Source organism: Lissotriton vulgaris, chromosome 8, assembly GCF_964263255.1.
Source record: "Lissotriton vulgaris chromosome 8, aLisVul1.2, whole genome shotgun sequence".
Classification (NCBI taxonomy): domain Eukaryota; kingdom Metazoa; phylum Chordata; class Amphibia; order Caudata; family Salamandridae; genus Lissotriton; species Lissotriton vulgaris.
Genome location: NC_141696.1, coordinates 1,524,213,503 through 1,524,235,814, shown reverse-complemented (window position 1 = coordinate 1,524,235,814; position 22,312 = coordinate 1,524,213,503). Strand labels below are relative to the sequence as shown.

The window sequence follows — 22,312 nt, the reverse complement described above, 5'->3', positions numbered from 1 at the left end:
TCACGAGCCAAGGTGAGGCAGCGTACCTCGCGCGAGGGCGCTGACGACAAGGCCGTAAGTGCACGCGCATACCTCCACAGAGTGGGGGGCTTGGACAGTAAGTATAGCTCACAATGCCCCATTTGAACTGTCGCGCGATGCTGAACCCAAAACTCATTGCTAGACGGGCAGACTGGTTTAGGACAGTGTCTCGACGCGTAGCGTTATATCTCGATTTAATATGCCAGCCTTCTGACCCGGGGAAGAGAGCAGGTTGCGGGCTTGTATGGCGAGTTCAGTACGATCTTGGAGGGGCTGTGTGCTAAGTCTCGGCTCTCACAACTCGAGCCTCGGAACCCAAAACTCATTGCTAGATGGGCAGACTGGTTTAGGAGAGTGTCTCAACGCGTAGCGTTGTATCTCGATTTAATATGCCAGCCTTCTGACCAGGGGAAGAGAGCAGATTGCGGGCTCATATGCCGAGTTCAGTGCGGTCTTGGAAGGGCTGTGTGCTAAGTCTCTGCTTGGCTCTCAAAACTGGAGCCTCGGGGCTGGCAGCCAGTTCATTTTGTTCTAGACTTGCCTTTAATAACATCGACTTAATCCAGAAAGACCATCATTCTGTTTTGGGTTTAACGTCATACTTGTTTGGCCTTGCATGGCCGTCTGAGCGCTCTTTCGTGCTACACCTCTTTTCTCGTCTCGCTGGCCATGTCTATGTTCCTCGGCGGAGGGAGCGCCTCTATGACGTCAATGCCATGTCCTGCGCGGATTGAGGTTGGTGGAAACCTGGTTTGAGAGGCGCTTCAGGGGGCTACAGCTTCCACCGCTACCTCCCGGGGTCCGCAGGAGAACATGATAAGCCGAGTGAGCCAGGAAGTTGAACAGATTTCTGTTTGAGTGGATGTTGATTTCATACTTCTGGCTGCACAGCGGGTAGTGGTAACCATCATTCTGTTTTGGGTTTAACGGCATACTCGTTGGGCCTTGCTTTGAGGGGAGTGAAGAGCAGCGAGTGCAGCATGCGTCCCTCTGCTCTGCAGGGCCCGAGCCGGCTCCGAGTCTCTCCTGGTAGCGGCCCGCAGCTTGGATGACACAGGTAAGCTCTCCCTCCACCCGTGCCCCCTTGTTGAGTGCTCGCTCTACTGCCCCCCTCGTTGGTTGTGCTTGCTCTTCTGCCCCCCCCCCTCGTTGCTCGTGCTTGCTGTCCTCCCCCCCCTCGTAGCTTGTGCTTGCTCCCCTGTCCCCCCGTTGCTTGTGCTCGCTGTCCTGCCCCCCTTGCGGTCCTGCTGTTGCTTGTGCTTGCTCCCCTGCCCCCGTTGCTCTTGCTTGTTGTCTCTAGCCCCCCTCGTTGCTCGTGCTTGCTGTCCTCCCCTCCTCTTTGCTTGTGCTTGCTCCCCTGCCCCCCCGTTGCTTGTGGTTGCTGTCCTTCCCACCCTCGTTGCTCGTGCTTGCTGTCCTCCCCCCTTCATTGCTTGTGCTTGCTCCCCTGCCCCCCCCTTGCTGTCCTGCCCCCCCTCGTTGCTCGTGCTTGCTGTCCTCCCCTCGTTGCTTGTGCTTGCTCCCCTGCCCCCCGTTGCTTGTGCTCGCTGTTCAGCCCCCCTTGCTGTCCTGCCCTCATCGTTGCTGGTGCTTGCTGTCCTCCCCCCCTAGTTGCTTGTGCTTGCTCCCTTGTCCCCCCCTTTGCTTGTGCTCGCTGTCCTGCCCCCCCCTTGTTGCTCGTGCTTGCTGTCCTCCTCCCCCCTCGTTGCTTGTGCTTGCTCTTCTGCCCTCCCCTCGTTGCTTGTGCTTGCTGTCCTATCCCCTCGTTGCTTGTGCTTGCTCCCCTGCCCCCCTTGCTGTCCTGCCCCCCTCGTTGCTCGTGCTTGCTGTCCTCCCCCCGTTGCTTGTGCTTGCTCCACTGCGCCCCGTTGCTTGTGCTCGCTGTCCTGCCCCCTTGCTGTCCTGCCGTTGCTCGTGCTTGCTCCCCTGCCCCCGTTGCTCATGCTTGCTGTCCTGCCCCCCCTCGTTGCTCGTGCTTGCTGTCCTCCCCCCTCGTTGCTTGTGCTTGCTCCCCTTCTCCCGTTGCTTGTGCTCGCTGTCCTGCCCCCCTTGCTGTCCTGCCTCCCTCGTTGCTCGTGCTTGCTGTCCTCCCCCCTCGTTGCTTGTGCTTGTTCCCGTCCCCCCCTTTGCTTGTGCTTGCTGTCCTGCCCCCCCCTGCTGTCCTGGCCCCCCCTCGTTGCTTGTGCTTGCTCTCCTGCCCCCCCTCGTTGCTTGTGCTTGCTCTCCTGCCCCCTTGTTGCTTGGGCGTGCTCCCCTACCCCCCTGGTGGCTCGTGCTTGCTGTCCTCCCCCTCTCGTTGCTTGTGCTTGCTCTCCTGCCCCCCGTTGCTAGTCCTTGCTGTCCTGCCCCCCTCGTTGCTCGTGCTTGCTGTCCCCCCTCGTTGCTTGTGCTTGCTCCCCTGCCCCCCTGTTGCTCGTGCTTGCTGTCCTGTCCCCCCCTCGTTGCTTGTGCTTGCTGTCCTGCCCCCTCGTTGCTTGTGCTTGTCCTCCTGCCCTGCTATTGGCATTATACAGGACAATGCCATTTCATTATGTTTAAAAAAAAAACAAATCAAAATAATGTCATGAGCAATGCCAATAGCTCTAACTTTAAAAATGCCTAGACCATTGCATTGTAAATGCTTGTTAATGTAAATTTAATTAATAAACAACTGTCGCTAAATTAGACAAACAGCGCCGCCATCTGGCAAACTGACATAAGTGCAGGTGTCGGTAATTAAGTGAAGGTGCCAAGCAACGGAAACCAATAGTTCAAATTAAGTACTGCTTTTAGGGCAGATGAGGCAACAGCTAACTAGATGTATGCCAGCATTTCTAACAGCAGACTTAGATCACTGACGCAGGCCTCCTTTAGATCGGTCTTGGGTTGCAGGATTCCGCAAGGTTAGTGTTGGGCATCAGGCCTATATGATGTAGACCAGCCTGCAAATGTGTACAGGGAACATTTAATAATAATAAACATATGTTGTGGTAAGAAAGGCATTGGGGATAAAAGATCTTCAAAGAAACTAGCCTTGGTGTCAGCTAAAATAAAAAAAGAGTAAAGCTAAAGAACAGCAAAAAATACTGCCAGGTCAGCAAGGAAGAGCAGACAGGAGACACCCCTAGTCTCGTTTTTTAGGAAAATTGAGAAGTTGTATTTTTTGATCTGGCCACTGGGTGGCAGCAGTTCCCAAACGTATTTCACATATTTGCAGAAACAGAGAAGCCCCCACCCCAGAAATACCAAAAGATCTCCCAAAATCCCCTTACAGATCCTATACCTTGTGCTTAAAATGGGATTCAAACTTGAGTGCAAATCATATGTTTTTTTTGCAGGGGCAAAGTGTTAGCACACTGGAGTGACGTATGCTATTGGTGCATTTTTCTGTACTGTTCTACACACACTAATTAGCACACCCCAATGCAAATGTAAATTAGTAGGTGCACAATTTGGGAAGGCATTGTGATAATGTCCATGACGATCCTGGCCCTTGGTCATGAGGAATGGGGGATGTAAAGCGGAGCCATATATAGGATAATCTGCGAAAATATTTGCACATTTCCGCGAATCTGCAGCAGCATTGGTGCAAACCCAGGGAGGCCTGGACTTCAATGGACTGTCGCTGTTCCACCGTTGCAGGAGGCTGTACACATTGCTTCTCGGACCAATGGCTACCAGTGAGGATAGATCAAGCTGTACTCCTCACCCATCTTTCTTAGGCTTCCCTTTGCACTTTCCTGCACCTAACACGGCACGTGCGCATGCCAAGGAAAATGTTCCTTACTCTGTAAGCACCTGTTCGTAGCATGCAGTGCAGTAGACCCATGTGCTCTGCATACTGCGGCCACCAAGTGCTTGTCTAGGACGTTATGAGGCGTTTGTCTTTCAAAAAGTATTTCTGGCCACAGTAAGTGCTGTGAAGCCTCCTTTAGTGGATAATGTACGTAGGCATCGACACCGTGCTCGATTGTTTTTCGCACAGCGAGTGACGCAAAGTATGGAGCGGTGACTGACTGTAGCATGGTGTGCCAGCTGTATTGTGACTGCCAACCAGGTAATAACAGGTGAGATATTTAACCAGCACAGGTTTACAGAGAGGAGGGTGGACGAATGTGAATCTACAGCACTACACACCAGAAACAAATACTTGCAGGGTATGCACATGCAGATGTGGCGTAGATGCCCGTGCTCGGCAGCAACTGTAAAGACGTGCCCTTCATAAGGGATAGCAAGCAGGTGGATGAGACAGCAGTCTGAAACAAAGTTGAGACAGTCTAGCATACCATAGTTAGCTAGCAGGCTAAGATGTCCATCTTTTAGCTTTGTGACAAGTTTGGGTGCACTTGCCTATCCATCCAACTATAACAGCCTTAGAGATGGAATTGCCTCTGTGAGGTCTAGTAAAGGCAACAAAGAGCTGGTGGAACTCGCAGAAAGGCTTGGTCCTGTCAGTATGATGAATGAGAGCTTGTTGCACATCTAACATTAGAAGGGGTCTTTCTCCTAAGGAGCCGGCTGCCAAAGCAAGCTTGAAAGATCTATGGTCTGATTGAGGTGGAAAGGTGATACCACCTTAGGAAGAAAATCAGGGTAAGTTCTGAGAGATTGGAGCCACGATGAAGAAGTGGTCCATGGAAATTTCAGAAAGACATGGGCTAAATACCCATCTCCGTACTAGAACGAAGGATTGGAAATAACTTCAACAAGCCACACTCATGCGGTTAACGTACTTGGAAAATATAAGGAATAACCGGTATTTCGATCTTCGAGATAGGGACCAAGTAGAAGTTCAAAAAATAAACAGATATCAATTAAGAAATACCGCTATTTTTTTGACTGCCCTGAAGAAGACCTTCTGGGTCTTAACGCGTTGGCTAAGGTCGGTTTTAAGAAAAAAATTTGAACAAAGAAACCAAGAAATAAGAACCTGCTGAAATCATGTGCCTCTTTTTATATTGCCTATATTTGTAAATTATACTCATCTTTTGACTTACTGGAGTGCTAAATCTCTGCTGTTTTTGTAATTCATAGTATTTATCTCCTAGGAGGTTTAAGGGGTATTGAACCTCCGATTCCTTGCACCCACAAATACTGTGAAAACGCTAATCGCCAACAAAGAGGTAGGTGCATTGATATTTATCCCATACCCCTTTGTGTGTTGTTTACTAAGTTCTGAGAGAAACCGTACTCCCTGCAAGCCTGAAAGAAAGGCTCTTGAAGAGTAACTCCTTGGAGCTCAATAATGCACACAAATTAGAGCTACTAAAAAAATCACTTTCTATTATAGGAACTGAGTGACTGTAAACGGCAAGAGTGAAGTGGTTCAAAGAGCAGACTCAGGAGTCTGGTGGGACTACAGTGGGGTTCCACACACGGGCAGGAGGTGCTCTGTAAGGAATGACCCTGTTGAGAGCCTCTCTAATTGCCATAACTATGGAATCCAAGCAGGGAAGAATGTTCCCTTCTTTCCATTTAGGCTACAATGGCAGCTACGTGTAACAGTATAAAGTGCAGGATGAGGCCTACTTCTGCAGAGGCCAGAGGTCGCAGTTGATGACTTGGGCAATGGATTTTAGAGAGTTTAAGTTCTTAAAAATGAAAACAGTAGATAAGCCTTTTCCACTTTGCATCGTGCTTCGCGGGGGCTATTGATTCATTCCAGTTGGATCAAGACCTCAGGAGCCAGGTCGCTCGGTTGAGCTCTCCTGGGTGTGGGTATCTGATCTGGACTTGGCCCTGGGGGACAATGTCCAGGATGATTGGGAGCTGCTCATGGGGGCTGATGGACATCTAGAGTCGCATCGAGGACCAAGGCTGCTTGGCCCCCGTGGGGTTCACGTGGATGAGCGTGAGGGATGCTTGACTCACTCATCTTCCAGTGGGAGAGGAGGAAAAGTGTAGGCAAAGAACCCTGACATTTCATCCATAGTGCATTGCCCATGGACAGTGGGTGTGGGTACCTAGAGGCAAAGTTTGGGCATTTTTTATGTTGTCAGGAGTGGCAAACAGGTCCATCCGTGTGACGCCTCAGCACTAGAAGTACCTGTGTAAGGCTCATGATTTTGGTGATGCGCCCTGTTGAGCAGAACCCAAAAGTCATGTCCACCCCTGGAGTGTGTCCTGCCAAAAGGAATATATTGTGGCAGATGACCCAGTGCTGCATCTCCTGGTCTGGTGCGGACAGCAGGAAAGAGTGTGCGCTATCCTGTTTCTGTCCAACAAACATGGTTCCTATAAAAACATTCAACATGACTACCATCTTGCTTAATGACCGGACAGACCGCTTTGAGAGCTAAGCGCAAACCCCGAAGCTTGAGGTACGTGGTGTGGCACTATTGGAATTGAGGGGGGCCAGACTCCCCAGACAGTCATTTTGTTGAGATGTCCCCCCCCATCCCCCGAAAGACCTGCCGTGCAACAGACTGTTGCTGCTCCACTACTGCAGAGCATGCCGCGTGCGGTCCTCTACCAACAATAGATGTTCGCGGTCACCCTCTGCTTGTGACTACGGCTTCGGTGGCATCCTTGTCTCATGTGCATGTTGGAGCCTGGCACGCGGCACAAGGGTGATGCAGGCGGCCATCATTCCCATGAGATGTACCGCCATCCGGCATGGTCAATTGGGCTGAAAAAGACAGAATTGCTGAAATGCCAACACAGTTGGTTGGGGAAGGCTTTGCCTGTGACTGCGATGGTCTGAACCCGTAAGAGCTGAAGGTGGGACGTGAGGACATTTATGAGTGTAGACTGAGCCTTGGGAGTGTCACCCGGACATTAATCAGTGGACACCACCGCTAGGTGCTTCATGAGAACCATTGAAGCAATAGTGACCCCAAAAGGAATTAATTGGAATTGGAAGGGCTGCCCCCTAACACAAAACAAACCCCTAGATGCATCATTGTAACATTTTGCGATTTCTTAATTGCGAAAATTAAGGAATCGTAATTAAGAAATCGCAAAATGCTATGCATCAAAAAATCGCAAATTATTTTGCGATTCGGTAATTTTCCTTAATTGCGATTCACAATTTGCGAATCGCAATTAAGGAAAACCCTTCCCATTGATTCCTATGGGCCAAAAGGCCCATAGGAATCAATGGGAAGGCATTCACATTTTGCGAATTTCAAATTGCGATTCGCAAAATGTGAATGCAATTTCAAGGGTGCAGGGGGGGTTCAAAGAACCCCTCCCTGCACCCCTGAAATTGAACTGTAAGTGCAATTTACACACACATATGACCCAAGGACATGTGTGTGTGTAAATTAAAACTTTCAAATATGCAACTAGTGCATGTTTGAAAGTGTTCTATAAATTAGCATGAAGTTCAACTTCATGCTAATGTACCCCTTCCAAATTGCGAATTCGCAATTCTAAAGTAATCATGCATTGCATTTAAGAAATGGCAAAATTGCGATTTCTTAAATGCAATCGCAATTTTAGAAATCGCAACAAAATTGCGATTTCTAAAATTGCGAAAATACCAAAATGCTTGATGCATCCCAAAAACGGGATTTGAATTCGCAAACGGCCGAATTTTGCGATTCGCACCGTTTGCGAATGCAAAAACCCTTGATGCATCTAGGCAAAAGTTATTGCTGGTGGGCTCGGTGGATGGGAATATGAAGGTAGGCACCCTTGAGGTCCGGAATGTAGTCATACAGTAGTTTTCTTTTTTTTTTGTTTTTGTTTTATATAGCGCAAACTAGACCAGAGACATTGGATATCAGAGCACTTTATATGAGCACCAGTTTTGTTACACAAGGACACATTCATTTTTTTTGGTTAGGCATGGGGAGATTACGTGATTTGCCCAGAATCACAGGATGTTGAGCGTAGTGGACTGGTTGAGCGCATATATGACGTCCTGCAGGGTTTTCATGTGAAAATGCTCAGATAGAAATATGTTGTTGAGAGGGCCGAGGTCTAGGTTACCTGCTGAGGTTGTGTGCATGGGTTGGGATACTGGGAGGGGTTGGGAGAAGTTCTAAGCAGTAGACATAGTGAACCACAGCTAAAACCCACTGATGTTATTTCCTTCCAGTGCAACAGGAAATTTAGCAGTCTCTACTTACAGATGACATGATTGGGGGTGGGGAGAGATATCATTGCTTGGAGGTGGAGACCTGTTTTCGGGGGCTGCTTTACCCTTGTTGTTACTCTTGTGAGCACCTCGGGTGTAAGCCATTCGCAGCTGCTGGTGGCATGACTGCTGCGGTCTTTATTAAGAGCACAACTGACCTGGGGTAGTGGGCTAGGCTCATCCCCGGGCCAAGGTTTCCAAAAGGTCCCACCAGTAGCTGGAGTTTGTAGAAGATGATGATGGACCTCATTGTTTAAGCCAGAGATACAGGAGCCTTGAGTGGTGTCTGAGGAGGGTGTTAGTATTAATACCTCGGGAGGCTTTGTCCATGGCATTCGGTGGATCACTAATGTTCGGGTTGGAGAGAGTCTTACCCTCAAACACTATGTCCGTCCCCGCTACACTCCTCTGGAAGAGGCCCTAGGAGTACCTGATTATCCTCAATCTGGGGCCTGTCATATCGGGGTAGGAGACCAACAAAGGAGGTCTTGATTAACACAGAGTTACTGGGTGAGCGTTGTGCTTCTCCACCCTAGGTGTTACTACCCTCGCCTTTATGGGCGCCTAAACGGTCTCATGGGTAGGCTCAAACATGCCCTTGAGCGTTGGTAGAAACTGCACCATCTGCTCTGACTTGGAGAGCATCTCTACAAGGAAGTCCTCTTCTTCATTGACCACATGCTGGTCATAAGCATCAGTAAGATCAAAAGGACTGCCTGGATCAGAAACGGTGCACGTCCACTCCGTATTTGACTCTAGCAGAAGCAGGCGGGTGGTGTGCATAAGGCTGGAAGTGAAGGGGGTAGTGATGATGGGGGTGGAAGAGGCGGTGTTGCTTCAGACAGAGGCACAACATAGGAAAGAGGTGCAGTGCCTCTGCCTCTATGCGTCTTCAGTGCTGGTTTTGGGGGTAGAGGGAGTTGTTCGGGAAACCGGTTCTTCCTCGAACGCAAGCTCCCCTTGTGAGGTAGAATCTCTGCTGGCTTCAGCGGGTGGGTTGGCCAAAATGTTCTTTGGGACGGAATGAAGAAATTCTTCTGCCTTGTGTTGAGCTCCTCTTGGAGCCGTTGCAGAACGGGCAACTTCTATTCCACCGGATCTGGATATTGCCAGGGCTTTCAGTATTGACGCGATCTTCAACATCGATGGGATTTTGGGCATCAACGGTCCCTTTGGTGCTCGTTTTGGTTGCAGGCTACACAGCTCAGCACTCCTGGGCCAAGTACGGCTCCGCGGCTGGTGAGGGTCGATGTCCTTGGGCTGATCATTCTTCGATTCCAAAGCCTTTTGTCAATGTCAAGGCAGCAAAAGTCTCCTCTTAGCAGAGTTTGACACAGACTTCTGCTGAAGCAGTGCTCTACCTCAGCAGGAGACTTCTCCTGAGACCTTGAGGGAGTGTCAGAGCTGATTCGCGCAAGTATGACAATGGTCGTGGTCTTGGTTCAAGGGCCGTTAGTCTTCAGTGCTGGCTCGAAGTCCTCAACCTCCTTGTGTTCGAAGGACCTTGAGGAACCGGACACTGGACTGGGGATGGGGATGGCTTGGCCTGCGGGGATTCCAGAAGACCTGGGCTCTTCTTCATAAGTGCCAAATGGATCCTATTGCCCAAGATATTATGGTCTTGGATGACAACTGTTGGTGCATTTTGTGGCATGTCCAACTTCTCTCACTATGATGCCTTAAGGTTTTCTTGGAGCGGAAGTCAAGACAGGACACACAAGAGGTGTTGTGGTGGCCCAAAGAAAGGCATCAGTTGGAGGCATTGTGATGATCCGACCACCAATACTTAATATGGTGCTGAGTGCAATTTTCGCAGTGCGTCTTGTGATCCGTATTCTCAGTTCTTGAAATTCAATGGGGACCATGTGGTCCTCTAAGGGCGCGCACCCTGGTGTGCAGGGACTGGGGTGCTGGTTGTCGATCCTCGGAGAGTGTCCTTCAAAGAACATAATGCCAATATACAACTGCGGACTAGTTCTTTCAAAGGGTCTGTGTCAAATTCTGAACATGTGAGCCAAAAAGATGTGAAAAATTAAAAAACTCAACCCTCTCGTTTACATTTGAACCTGATGGCGGAAAAAATAAATTCTAACATGGGAGTTGGTGCCCATAAGCATTGTCTACTAAGCATTGTCTACTAATGGAGACGTCACACCAAATCCTGTGACTCAAAAGCCTTCTTTGAAGAAAAAAAACAACCTCCCCGCCTCTGAGCCCAAGGCTCGATGACAGGAGTACACAGAGCATGTGTATCGAAGCCACAACAGTTACGAACTTTCCGTCATACAGAATAGAAGCGATGGGACATCCAAGTGACAAGCTGGGTGACTCACATGCTAAGACTTACTATGCAGATACCCACTGTTCAGTCCAGCCAGTAACTTGGCTGAAGTGCAATAGTGTGTGCAACTCAGTTGGTGCCTGCAAAGTTGCAAGTCTGTTTTAGTAGTGGTCACTGCGATTGTGTCTTCATGGCCTCAGTTATTAAGTCTTTCTTTGAGCGAATTTTACATTTTTATCCGCCAGTAAACTCAGGCGGAAAAAGAAAATCTGCAGGCGATTATGAAATTACAAAAAAATGTGTGTAAATTTGCAAAATGTTCCAAACCTGCAGAGAAAAAAGAAAAATGCAATTTCTCACTAAAAATCTGTCCCCAGGCATTGAGTTATGTACAGCAACATCCATTATCTCAAAACTAATTAGCTGTTAACCAAAAAACAATTTGCAAAATGTTCCCCAACATAGGAAAACACATGACTGTAAATATATTTCATTTTTATTTTATTTTAGTGCAATTGTCAAGTGGAATCCTAGCCTTGGAGCCAGCGAGACACTTGATTTGTTTACTCTTTTTGCACTGAAAGTGGTATTTACATTTTCTTTATAGTCTGACAAGTCTACCAGATATTCAAGTGTGTCCTCAAGGGTATCTTGGCGCTGTATAACAGATGTTTATTGTTATCCAGCTAAATGGTATTCATTTTATCGACCTCCGATGGATGAAAGGCTGAGTGGACCCTGTTGGGATTTGAACCTGTGATTATAAGGTCTACTAACACAGGCCCCTCCAATGGATTTATTAGTTCACTGAGCCACCAGACCCGACCAATGCTTGTTGTATTATTGGTGGCGCGTGCACAGTGATGGTGATCATGGTGGTATTGGTGTTCCTGGACGTAACTACATTGCTGGTATCTATGACAGCAGTGGTAACAGCTGGTTGTGCATAGTGGATGTACGACAAAACGTGTGAATGAGGGCGCTTTTTAGACGTAAAATAGACCCTCATACGCTGCAATGAAAGCGCTCTATGGGAGGCGGAATTATATATTTGTGAGACAGTATTAGTCCACCGGAGGCGAGCAAAAACCCACTCCACATATATTTAATAGAATTTGAAAGAAAAGGCCTTCCAGACCGCTAACCTAGCTTCTGTAGCCAAAAGTAACAAGCATTGGCAAAGCCAACAGGTCTCGTCTTGCCAATACTGCACAAATTGGGCAAAAAAAGGTGCTATGATGCAGCAAACCTGCCAGTCACGTCACTCTGTAGGTGCACGTGTCACCATGTCTGCAGGTGTCACAAGAATGACGTAGATGCCATTTTCCTGAATTGTATTAACTAACGTGATGGCAGATGCTGATTTAAAGAAACAAAAAAACTCTTACTGAGTGACTATTCTATTTATGTATAGGAATGTAGCAAATGGAGCTGTTGAGACATCCAGACAAAGTGTATTAAAAAAATGTAATAATCGCAATAGGTGGGGAAGCAATGGAGAAGCATGGGGTGGGAAGCAAAGGGGGGTACAACTGAGGCAAAGCTTGGTGAGGGATAAGGGGCAAAGGAGACCAAGAGGGAGATGCTCCAAAACTGAATACCTTCTCCTCTCCTCCTCACTCTCTCCTCCCCCGGTTCAATCATGGATGGATCAGTTGAATCTACTTAACAATAAACCTATCATTGTGGACAACGCAAAATCCGTAGGTGTCATACTCAACAAAAAACTCAATCTAATCGCCCACATCAACGCCACTGCAAAGTCTGCTCGATACCAACTGCGCCTTCTTTGGGGAATTCGTCGCTTCTTCCCGGAGCAAGATCTTAAAATCCTGGTCCAATCGCTGGTCCTCGCCATACTGGACTACTGCAATTCTCTTCTTACTGGCCTCCCTAGATCACACCTGTCCCCCCTTTAATCTGTACTCCATTCAGAAGCTCGTTTCATTTTTGGGGTCAAAAGAAGCGACCAAATCACACCGATGTTATTCTCCCTCCGCTGGCTCCCCATCGAGGCAAGATCTATCTACAAGACTGCCTGTATCACCCACAAAGACCTGCATTCCTCCTCTCCTCGCTACCTGGTGAATAAACTGAAACTCTCTGGAGGCTCTAGACCATCACGTAATGCGGAAAATGTAGTGCTTGAACCTCCCCCTTTCAAGAAGGAAAGATCGATGGCCCAATCCTTTTCAGGCAACGCAGTGAGAATCTAGAACTCACTTCCGCCTCAGCTCCGGACCACCACCTCCTCCCAGGCCTTCAAAAGGGACCTCAAAGTTCTCCTCCTTCAAAGACACTTCCAAATATAATGCACACCCTCTATTATCTGAAGGAAGACCCCCATTATAGAGAATCCTTTTCTCCATGACTATGTTAGTGCCTTCCCAGTGTGTTCTGCCATTTATTGCAGTATTATCCTTCCACCTGTGTTTGGTACTTGTTTGTAACTTGCACACGTCACTCTTCTCTTGTAACACACTGTTTGCTACCACTCACATTTTGTTTGCTTTAGATACTTGCACAAGTGCCACCATTGCCTACGTAACGTTTGTTCTTGTGCTGGAGTGTCTGCCATCGATTGCAGTACTATACCTCTACTTGTACTTTTTATGCTTCTGTAACCTGCACACGTCACTTTTTTCCTACTGTAATGCACCATTCGCTACCTCTTGTATTTTGTTAGCTCACAATTGTCATTTTTGCCTTATGTCACTTAACGTCTGCTTTTGTAATCTGTTCATGTGTAATGTTCTCCTCATGTATCAGTTCTGTTCCTATTGTGAAGCGCTCTGACGCCTTCGGGTAAAGTCTGCACTATATAAAAACGCATAAAATAAATAAATAAAAATAAATAAAATGGGGGCAGGGCAAGCCTACTAGAGTGGGAGAGCAGAAAATGTAAGAGAGAGCATTACAGAGTAAGTGCAGGGGTGTGCCGGTGTTATTGGGAGGCAAGCAGCACAGGAGGGAATGCTAACGGAAGTGTACATACAATTCATGTATAACAAAAAATTTGCAATTCAATGCACTTTTTTATTGTAAAATAATCCTCATATACTGCAATGCAAGCGCTTCATAGGAGGCAGAAGGATACAGGTGACGCGGCAGTATCAAGTTCATTTCATATATATTTTAAAGAATTTGTAGGAAAAGACTTTCCTTACAACAAAACTACCTTGAGCCAGCCAAATATAACAAGCACTGACATAGCCAACAGTTCTCGCCTTTGAACCCACTGGCCTTGCCAATGCCGCTTGCTGATGTTGCACAGCACTGGCAAAAATAAAGTGTGGTACCGTGGCCAAAGTTGCCAGTGGCATCACTATGTAGGGGCAATTTTACTTTTTTTTTTATTGACTGATATAGGATGGTGGAGGACATTTAGATTGGTTAATTAAAAAAGAAAAAAGAAATAATAAATGTGTGAATGCGCTTTTGTTTCAGCAGAGTGCCTGGCAGCAATTGGCAGCTACTGGGCCCTTCAGAAAAAGTGCACAAAACAATTGTACTACTTGTGAGGGTTCTAGGAAAAAGGGAGGAGCAGATGGTGGGAATTAATGGGATTAGTAGAGATGAAATAAAAACAAAAGCCATGCGGTGGGGAAGAGGGCAGAGCTGCACGCAAGGGAGAGAGCAACTTGGAGCATACCCAGGGGCGGTGGGTGTTTGTGGGAGGGAAGCAGTGCACAAGAGAGAAAACTAGAAAACACTTCCACTTTCATGGAGTGCTGAAATAAAACAAAAGAAGTAGTTCTCTAAATGTGAGCAGCGGCAGAATACAACCCATCCGATCAAAAGGATGGTAAAGAGGATATGTTCCAGGGGAGGGACAAACAGAATACAGGGGAGGCAAGCCATTGAGTAAGTATATGAGAGTGACAATGGAGCCAACCAATGGAAAGCAATGGGAGGGCTCTAAGACATAAGTTTTCTGTAGGTCTACCATAAGGTGTTTCACAAGCAGGCAGCTTGTGCTGTCTGGTAGGCGATACTTAAAAATGTCATGGCCCAGAATCCTAGATCTAATTTGGAGCAGTTTGGGGTTTATGTATACCTTGTATGGCTTGACTCAGCATGCTCAGTGCAAGGAAACTCTCCTTCCCTTAGATTATCACACAACCTTCTCGTGGCCTTCGGTCTAGCTGCTGTCCACAATGAGAGGGATCAACCACTTTAATAAATATGCGGGAATAACCACTTGTCGGGATGACAACCGCCCAAATGCTATTACACAGACCGAAGAGCCCATCCTGATAGCGGAGGTTCTTCAATCGATCGTTGGTGGTTGAGGAGGGGGTCACTTCTTCTGGTGGTTGATGCTCGGGCGTAGATCAGATTATCGCATTTTGCAGTCAGACTACAAAATGAAGCCATAACCTGATCTCCATAATGCCCTCACATCCCCGCCCTTTCCATCATTTAGTCACACCATGAGTAGACACAGGATCCAGCTCCCTACCACTTTTCTGGGCCTTGATGGCTTCTTGGCACTAGTGCTTTCGGAACTCAAAAACATCTTACAAAGTGTAGAAGATGAAGTCACAATGTTTTCACAAGGAAATCATTTTCTCAGTTGGAGGAGGTAGGGAGTACTTTTCAACAACTCTCAGACTTCAACCTGTAACACAGCCACATCACAGGGTGCAGATGCCTTCAAGGGCGGAATGACCTCACAAAAGGGCGGTAGTGCGCAGGCATTACGGATAAGGCCTTCTGAACTCTCAAAGCTCAAGTGCTGATCTTCCTAAACATCCCTGTGGCATGAAAGAGCCACAGATGAAGAGGAATGTCATAAGGCGTTACTCCTTGACAACCAGGGGTTTGTCATCAACGAGCTGTGCTGCAGATTAGAGTGCCTTCTCCGTGGAAGGTCATCGGGTCACCTATAAGATGTGCACTACTTGAAAGGGTCCGAACGATGAGAAGACGATAGAAAGGTGTCCAGTCTCAAGGGAAAACACCCTTGAATAGGGAAAGACATGCTCAAACCTGAAATGACAGGAATGATATTCCTTACAGATGGTGTCCCAGGCACTCAGTGTCAACATTGCTCCTTGAAGGACACTTCACAGGTGGAGCAGTGAAATGTGGTTTGGCTGTGAGGGCTTCAGACTGCAAACAAGCCTTGGCATGGTTACCTCCCTCCCTCCCTATTCAGAGGATCGAATGGTGGACAGGGATTCCCTCCTTTCTTTCCTTGCTGATCCCTTGATCAGTCTGGACGTCTCACCCAAACTAAAGACCTTGGGTCTGAATGTTTGTTAAGCCTCGGCGCTACCACCATCATGATCTGATGCAGATGGTCCACATGCGGGCCAAGCATATTTACAGACAGCCAACTTCCTGGAGCAGACCCTGCGAAGTTACAAGTGTATCCCAAAGCAGAGAACACTAGTAGAAACCTAAAAGACAAAAATGAACAAAAACTGACAGAAAATGGCCAATCTTTCAACCGCGACTTTGAGATCGTGATGCGTGGAGTGAGATACATTTAATAAAAATAAAAAATAAACACAGGTACTCTATGGGAAAGGTACAAAAAACGAGACAAAAACAGTTCGAGAGATGGATTGTCTAGCAGATGAAGACATCTGGTCAATGTGCGAATACCAAGTACATTCTGGGGTACGCGTTGAATTTCTCAGGCATTAAAGTCCTGGAAGTAGTCACCACTGAATAGAATACAAGCCTCTGTGATCCATTTAATACTCCAGAAACAAGGACGCTCTATTCTATTCTTTTCTCGCTATATATATATATATATATATATATATATATATATATATATATATATATATATATATATATATATTACCTACTGGCGGTCGCCAGTAGGTAGTTATAGTTAGGATTTTTTTCAATGTTAAATCTGAAAATTCTATTTGGAATAACTTTGGCGCCGGTTGACGAATCTGCCTGAAAATTTCCTGAAAATGGCCTCCTCGAACTCCGGTCCTTCCCTGAAAGTTTGGGGGGGATACGTTAAGCGGGGGCCGAGATAAAAGGGGGGTCCCAAAACGCGTTTTCCCCATGTTAATTTCCATAGGGCGGTCGATTTCACTTTTAGCCCGAACGGCTGAATGGATTTACACGAAACTTGGCAAAATTGTAGGGACTGGTAGCCCGATGTGCCTTTGCTATGTCTCAAGATATGTGCTCCAGTGGATTTTGAGTAATTTAGGTCCAAAAAAATATATATATCTATAGCAGCGCACAGGTGCGCGCACCGGAGTGCGCTCCAGGCGCGACACGCGAGGTGCGCATGGAAAGCTGATTGGCTCTCGGGTGTCTGTAAACATTCCAAACAGTCCAGAGCGGTCGCCATCTTGTGTCTCGGTAAAATCGAGACATAAGAGGTGGCTAAAACAAAGTGGGAACTGACCATAAGGCGTCAGGGATAGACCCCTTTGACCCCCTAGGTTTGATGTGGGGGCTATAAAAGGGCCCCGCGGGGCATTTAAAATATTTTTTTTTTTTTCGTTTTGCGCGGGGGAAGCGCTCGGTGCGCGCACCAGGTAGCGCACCGGGGAGCGTAAAATGAGGGAAAAAGATGACAGAGTTTTAAAAAAATGAAGTTTTCATTTAGAAATTGGAGGTAGTTCTTAAAAGAACTTTTTTTTTTCTTCTTTTTGTTGTTTTATATTTTTTTTGTGTTTTTGGAACTTTTTAAACTTTTTTTGGCTTTTCAAAACAGTTTTATATTTTTTTTGTATTTTTTAGGGGGAGAAACAAAAAAAGGGAATTGAAACTGGCTCAACTGGAGCAAAAAAACAAAAAACCCAAAAAATTATTTCTTTTTGGGGCACTTGTGATTATCACCTGCAAGGACGATGAGCTTAATACTTTGTTCCCCATAGGAGATAAGCTTGCCACAAGCAGTGCAAGTAATTTTAAAATCAGCAAATCTCGGCTGAATGCAAGGCATCACCTCAGATGTTTCTGGTTGCGAGGAAGAGGGTTGGTTTCTTTGGGAGGGGGTCCTTGATGGCTGGGGGAGGTTACTGGCCAGTTCCCGGAACTCTGCGCGAGAGTAGTTGTTTGGATGCTTTCTTGTCATGTGCCGAATCATGGTATAGTTACCAAAAGAATATTTCTTATTTGGGTTGCCCCGTGAAAGTTCATCATTGCAGATGAGGCAAGTGACTTTGGGCGCATTCACCTTTTTTTTCCCCTCTGGAATTGAAAAAAACTGCCAAATGAAGTGTGGTTTGGGTTTATAAGGTGTGTTTTCTTCAGGCAGCCATCTTCTTCTCCCCTCCTCCTCTTCCTCTTCCTCCTCCTCCTGTTCTTGACCACCAATATAATTTGGAGCTGGTCCTCTTGGTGGTGGTGGTGGTGGTGGTGGTGGCTGAGATGCTCCTGCTGCTGCTGCTACTGAAGCCATTTTAAAGTACAAAAAGGTACAGAGAGTTCCAAACAGATCTTCCTCAGTCAAAGGACAAAGTCAGAATAAGGAAAAAAGGTGGGGGCTTTCATCATTTGGAAAACTGAACCAATGAGAAGTGTTATTTTCAGGTCACAAGACCAGGGGCTTCATCATTATGAAACTAAAACTGTTATGAACCAATGAAAAGTGTTATTTTCTGCTCACATGACCCGACGCGCTTACGCTACGCGCCCGGGGCGCGCCCGGGGGCGCGCAGCGTAAGCGCGTCGGAAGTTTACGTTGTGCGATCGTATTCGCTCGAGTACTTCCGGGTGCGCTTACGCCGTGCGTATCACGCGGTCGCGGCTACGCGATACGTCACGATCATGTTTTCGTTTGCGATATTGGCGCTTACGAGACGCTCCCCGGAGCGCGCCCGGGGGCGCTTTTCAGAAATACGCTTTTCGGGGCGCACTCCGGGGCGCGCTCTGGGAGCGCTCCCCCCAAAAATTAAAAAAAAAAAAATGGGATAATTGTAGAGACAGGTAGCCCTATTCTGAAGTGGTTTGTAAAAAAATTAACTTTATAAAAATATGTATTGTGCTACATTGGGCTTAATATATGTTAGAGCCAAAATGTAGCCCAAATGTAGCTCAAAGTAGCCCAATGAAGCCCAAAGATGGCCACCAGAGATCAAAAATTGTAAATGTAGCCCAAAATTCAACTAGATGTAGCACAACTGTAGCCCAATGACAGAATGTACTAGAGTGTTAAAAAGAACAACTAGAGTGCTAACAGTCTTATTTATAAAGTGAAACTTATAGTAAGGAATTAGCATTTAAAAAACCTATGAAATTCACTGAAAAAAACCATAGGTTTCACACCAGTTATAGTTAGGAATTAGCATTTAAAAAACCTATTAAATTCACTGAAAAAACCATAGGTTTCACACCAGTTATAGTTAGCTGGAAATTTTACTGATATAAAACCATTGAAATTCCCACGTTATAGTTAGTCGGACTCACTATAACTTGCGCGTGCAATGCACTGCTGATGACATCACATATTACATCACTCATGACATGGTCAGTGACATCACTCATGACATCACTGATGACACCATCCTTGTGACACAGTGACAGACCTCCTTTCAGTGTAATGTAACCCATGAAACACATATTCAAAAATAGAAACTAATATTTTCAAAAAAGTGGATATACCCATACCAGTTACAACAACCAATTCAGTAATACCACCATCTAATACACATCCACTCATGTGTATGTATATGGGTTATTAGATATTTTTATTAGTATCAGTATGAGTGTCTGTATGGTTTGGTGGGGGTATTACTTAGCACATAGATGCATGAGTGACTGACTCTTTGTTTGTATGTGTTTTGAAGACAACATATGTACAGGACTGTATGGGTGGATGAGTGTCTATATGTGTTTGTTAGTGAGTGAATGACTGTCTCACTAATGTCTTTATCAGTAACTACATATGTTTTAATCTAGTATATATGAATATTGATGTATATAAGTGAGTATATGTGAGAGTAAGAGATTGTAAGAGTTCCTGTTTAAATAAGTATGTGTTTCTATAAGTGATTGTTTAAGAGAATAAATATGTGTAATTTTAAATAGAAGTAAGGTGGAAGTGTGTGTATAACTCTATATTCAAATAAATGGATGTCCAATAGTTTATTTGCACGTGTGAATATGTGTGTGAGTAACTTTTGGATGAATGTCGGTGTGTAACAGGATGTATAGCTGTATCACTTCATATGATGAGTGAGTATATGTATGAGTGACTATATAGAACTGTTGGTGAATGAGTGGATGTGTATATAGATAGTGGAATTACTGAATTGCTTGTTGTAACTGATATAGGTATCTCCATTTTTTAAAAAATTTCAGTTTCTATTTTTGAATATGTGTTTCAAGGGTTACATTATAGTGAAAGGAGGTCTGTCACTATGTCACAAGGATGGTGTCATGAGTGATGTCACTGACCATGTCATGAGTGATGTAATATGTGATGTCATCAGCAGTGCATTGCACGCGCAAGTTATAGTGAGTCCGACTAACTATAACGTGGGAATTTCAATGGTTTTATATCAGTAAAATTTCCAGCTAACTATAACTGGTGTGAAACCTATGGTTTTTTCAGTGAATATATATATATATATATATATATGGAAAATGCTACTTACCAGTATGCATCTGTTTTTGGCATGTAGAGCTGCAGATTCACACACTATGCATAGATCGCCATCTGGTGTTGGGCCCAGATGTTTGCACTTGTTTTTGTCTTGGAGAAGTCTTTGGAAGTCACGAGATAGGTGACTACTCCTTTGGATAATAGTGAGCTTGGGCACCGGCTCCATCTTCAGATTGTTTTTCGCCAGCAGGAAAATGATGGAGTTTTGTAAGAAACAGAAAAGATGCCCATGTATGCTGTATCTAATTAGGATAATACCGGAACAGATAAAGGTAGGCGGGTGGGCGTGTGTGAATCTGCTGCTCTGCATGCCAAGAACAGATGCATACTGGTAAGTAGCATTTTCAGTTCGAGGCATATGTGCTGCAGATCACACACTATGCATAGATTGTATAGCAGAACCCATCCTTAGCGGCGACTACCCATATCTGTTGCAGTATTTTGAAATAATGTTTTGAGTACAGCTTGGCCTACAGCAGCTTGCGGTTTAGTTTGCACATCTACACAATAGTGTTTGGTGAATGTGTGCGGTGCTCTGCAGAAATCAACTAAGGGGATATTTCCTCAGAATGCCATTAAAGCCCCTATTTTGTGGGTACAGTGGGCTTTAGGAGGAAAAGATAATGTGCGTTTTGCTTTGTGATAGCAAATTTGTATACATTCGACAATTCACCTTGCAATTCCAGATTTGGATTTGCCTTTATGTGGTGGTGAGAAAGATACAAAAAGTTGTTTTGTTTTACGAAAAGGTTTTGTTCTTTCAATGTAGTAAAGGAGCGCTCTTTTTACATCAAGAATATGTAGAGCTCTTTCTGCGACTGTTTGTGGTTGCGAGAAGAAAACTGGCAATTCCACAGACTGATTGAGGTGAAAGGGAGAAATAACCTTAGGAAGGAATTTTGGATTGGTTTTAAGAACCACTTTGTTATGATGGAGTTGTAAAAATGGTTCTTGAATAGTGAGTGCTTGTATCTCACTAACTCTTCAAAGGGAAGTAATGGCGACAAGGAAAGTGACTTTCCATGTAAGAAATTGTAACTCACATTTATGTAGAGGTTCGAATGGGGGGCCCATTAGTTTTGTGAGAACAATATTCAAATTCCAAACAGGTGAGGGTGGTACCCTGGGAGGGATTATTCTTTTGAGAACTTCCATAAATGTTTTGATGGCAGGTACTCTGAATAGCGATAAATGTTGCCTATTTTGTAAGTAGGCTGCAATGGCAGCGAGGTGTAACCTAACAGATGTGTATGCTAGACCTTTGAAGATGTAATAGATAACAAATGATGTGTTGAATAGACACATCTAATGGATTGATATTGTTGTTGTTACAGTATATAACAAATCTTTTCCACTTGGCTGCGTAGCAGGCTCTGGTGGTAGCTTCTTTGATAACGTTCATACAGTCAGGGGGAAGGTAACCAAACTCTAAGACCTCAGGAGCCAGATCGCTAGGTTGAACTGTGCTGGGTCTGGGTGTCTGATCTCTCCACGGTTCTGGGTTAAGAGGCATGGGGAGAGGTGTAGGTTTTGGTGCGGGACTAGAGATAGCTCCAGCAATATTGTGTACCACGGTTGTCTGGCCCATGTTGGAGTGTCAGTGAGTGTTGCTGCAGTTTGCGCACCACTAGTGGAATGAGTGGAGAGGCGGAAAAGAGTACGCAAATCTATTTGACCAATTCATCCACATTGCATTGCCTTTGGACAATGGGTGTGGATATCTGGCGGCGAAGCTTGGGCATTTGGCATTTTCGTGGGTGGCGAAGAGGTCTATCTGAGGTTGTCCCCACATGTGATAAAACGGTTGAAGAACTTGCGGATGAAGTTCCCACTCGTGAATCTGTTGCGCTTGACGACTTAACAGATCTCGCTATATTGTTCTGGACTCATGGAACATGTTGGGCTAGGAGAAAAATGTTCTGGGAAATACATATATTTTGTGCTAGTTGGGAGAGTTGTAAGGAGTGTGTCCCGCCTTGCTTCTGTATGTAGTACATTGCTGTCATGTTGTCTGTTCGGACTAGGACCGCTTTGCCTGATGTTTTTGGAATGCTTTTAGGGCTGGACATATGGCTAATAACTCCAGATGTTTGATGTGGAGTAATTTTTGTTGAGGAGTCCACATGCCCTGTATGGTGTGATGCAATAGATGAGCTCCCCAGCTGGAGATGTGTCCGCTGTGATGACTATCTGTGGAACTGGTTCTATGAACGGTCGCCCTTTGGAAAGGTTTTTGGTGTTCCACCACTGCAGAGAGCGATAAGTGCGACCGTCTACCAACACCAGATCTGTTAGCTGACCTTGAGCCTGGTTCCATTGTCATGCTAGGCACTCTTGTAGAGGACGCATCTGGAGT

The 22,312-nt window shown here is 45.8% G+C and overlaps 1 protein-coding gene across 1 annotated transcript in view; it reads right to left on the bottom strand.

Moving 5' to 3' along the window:
• Positions 1-22,312, bottom strand: part of PTGFRN (prostaglandin F2 receptor inhibitor) — a 376,964-nt gene that overhangs the window by 3,813 nt on the left and 350,839 nt on the right. The window lies entirely within an intron of this gene.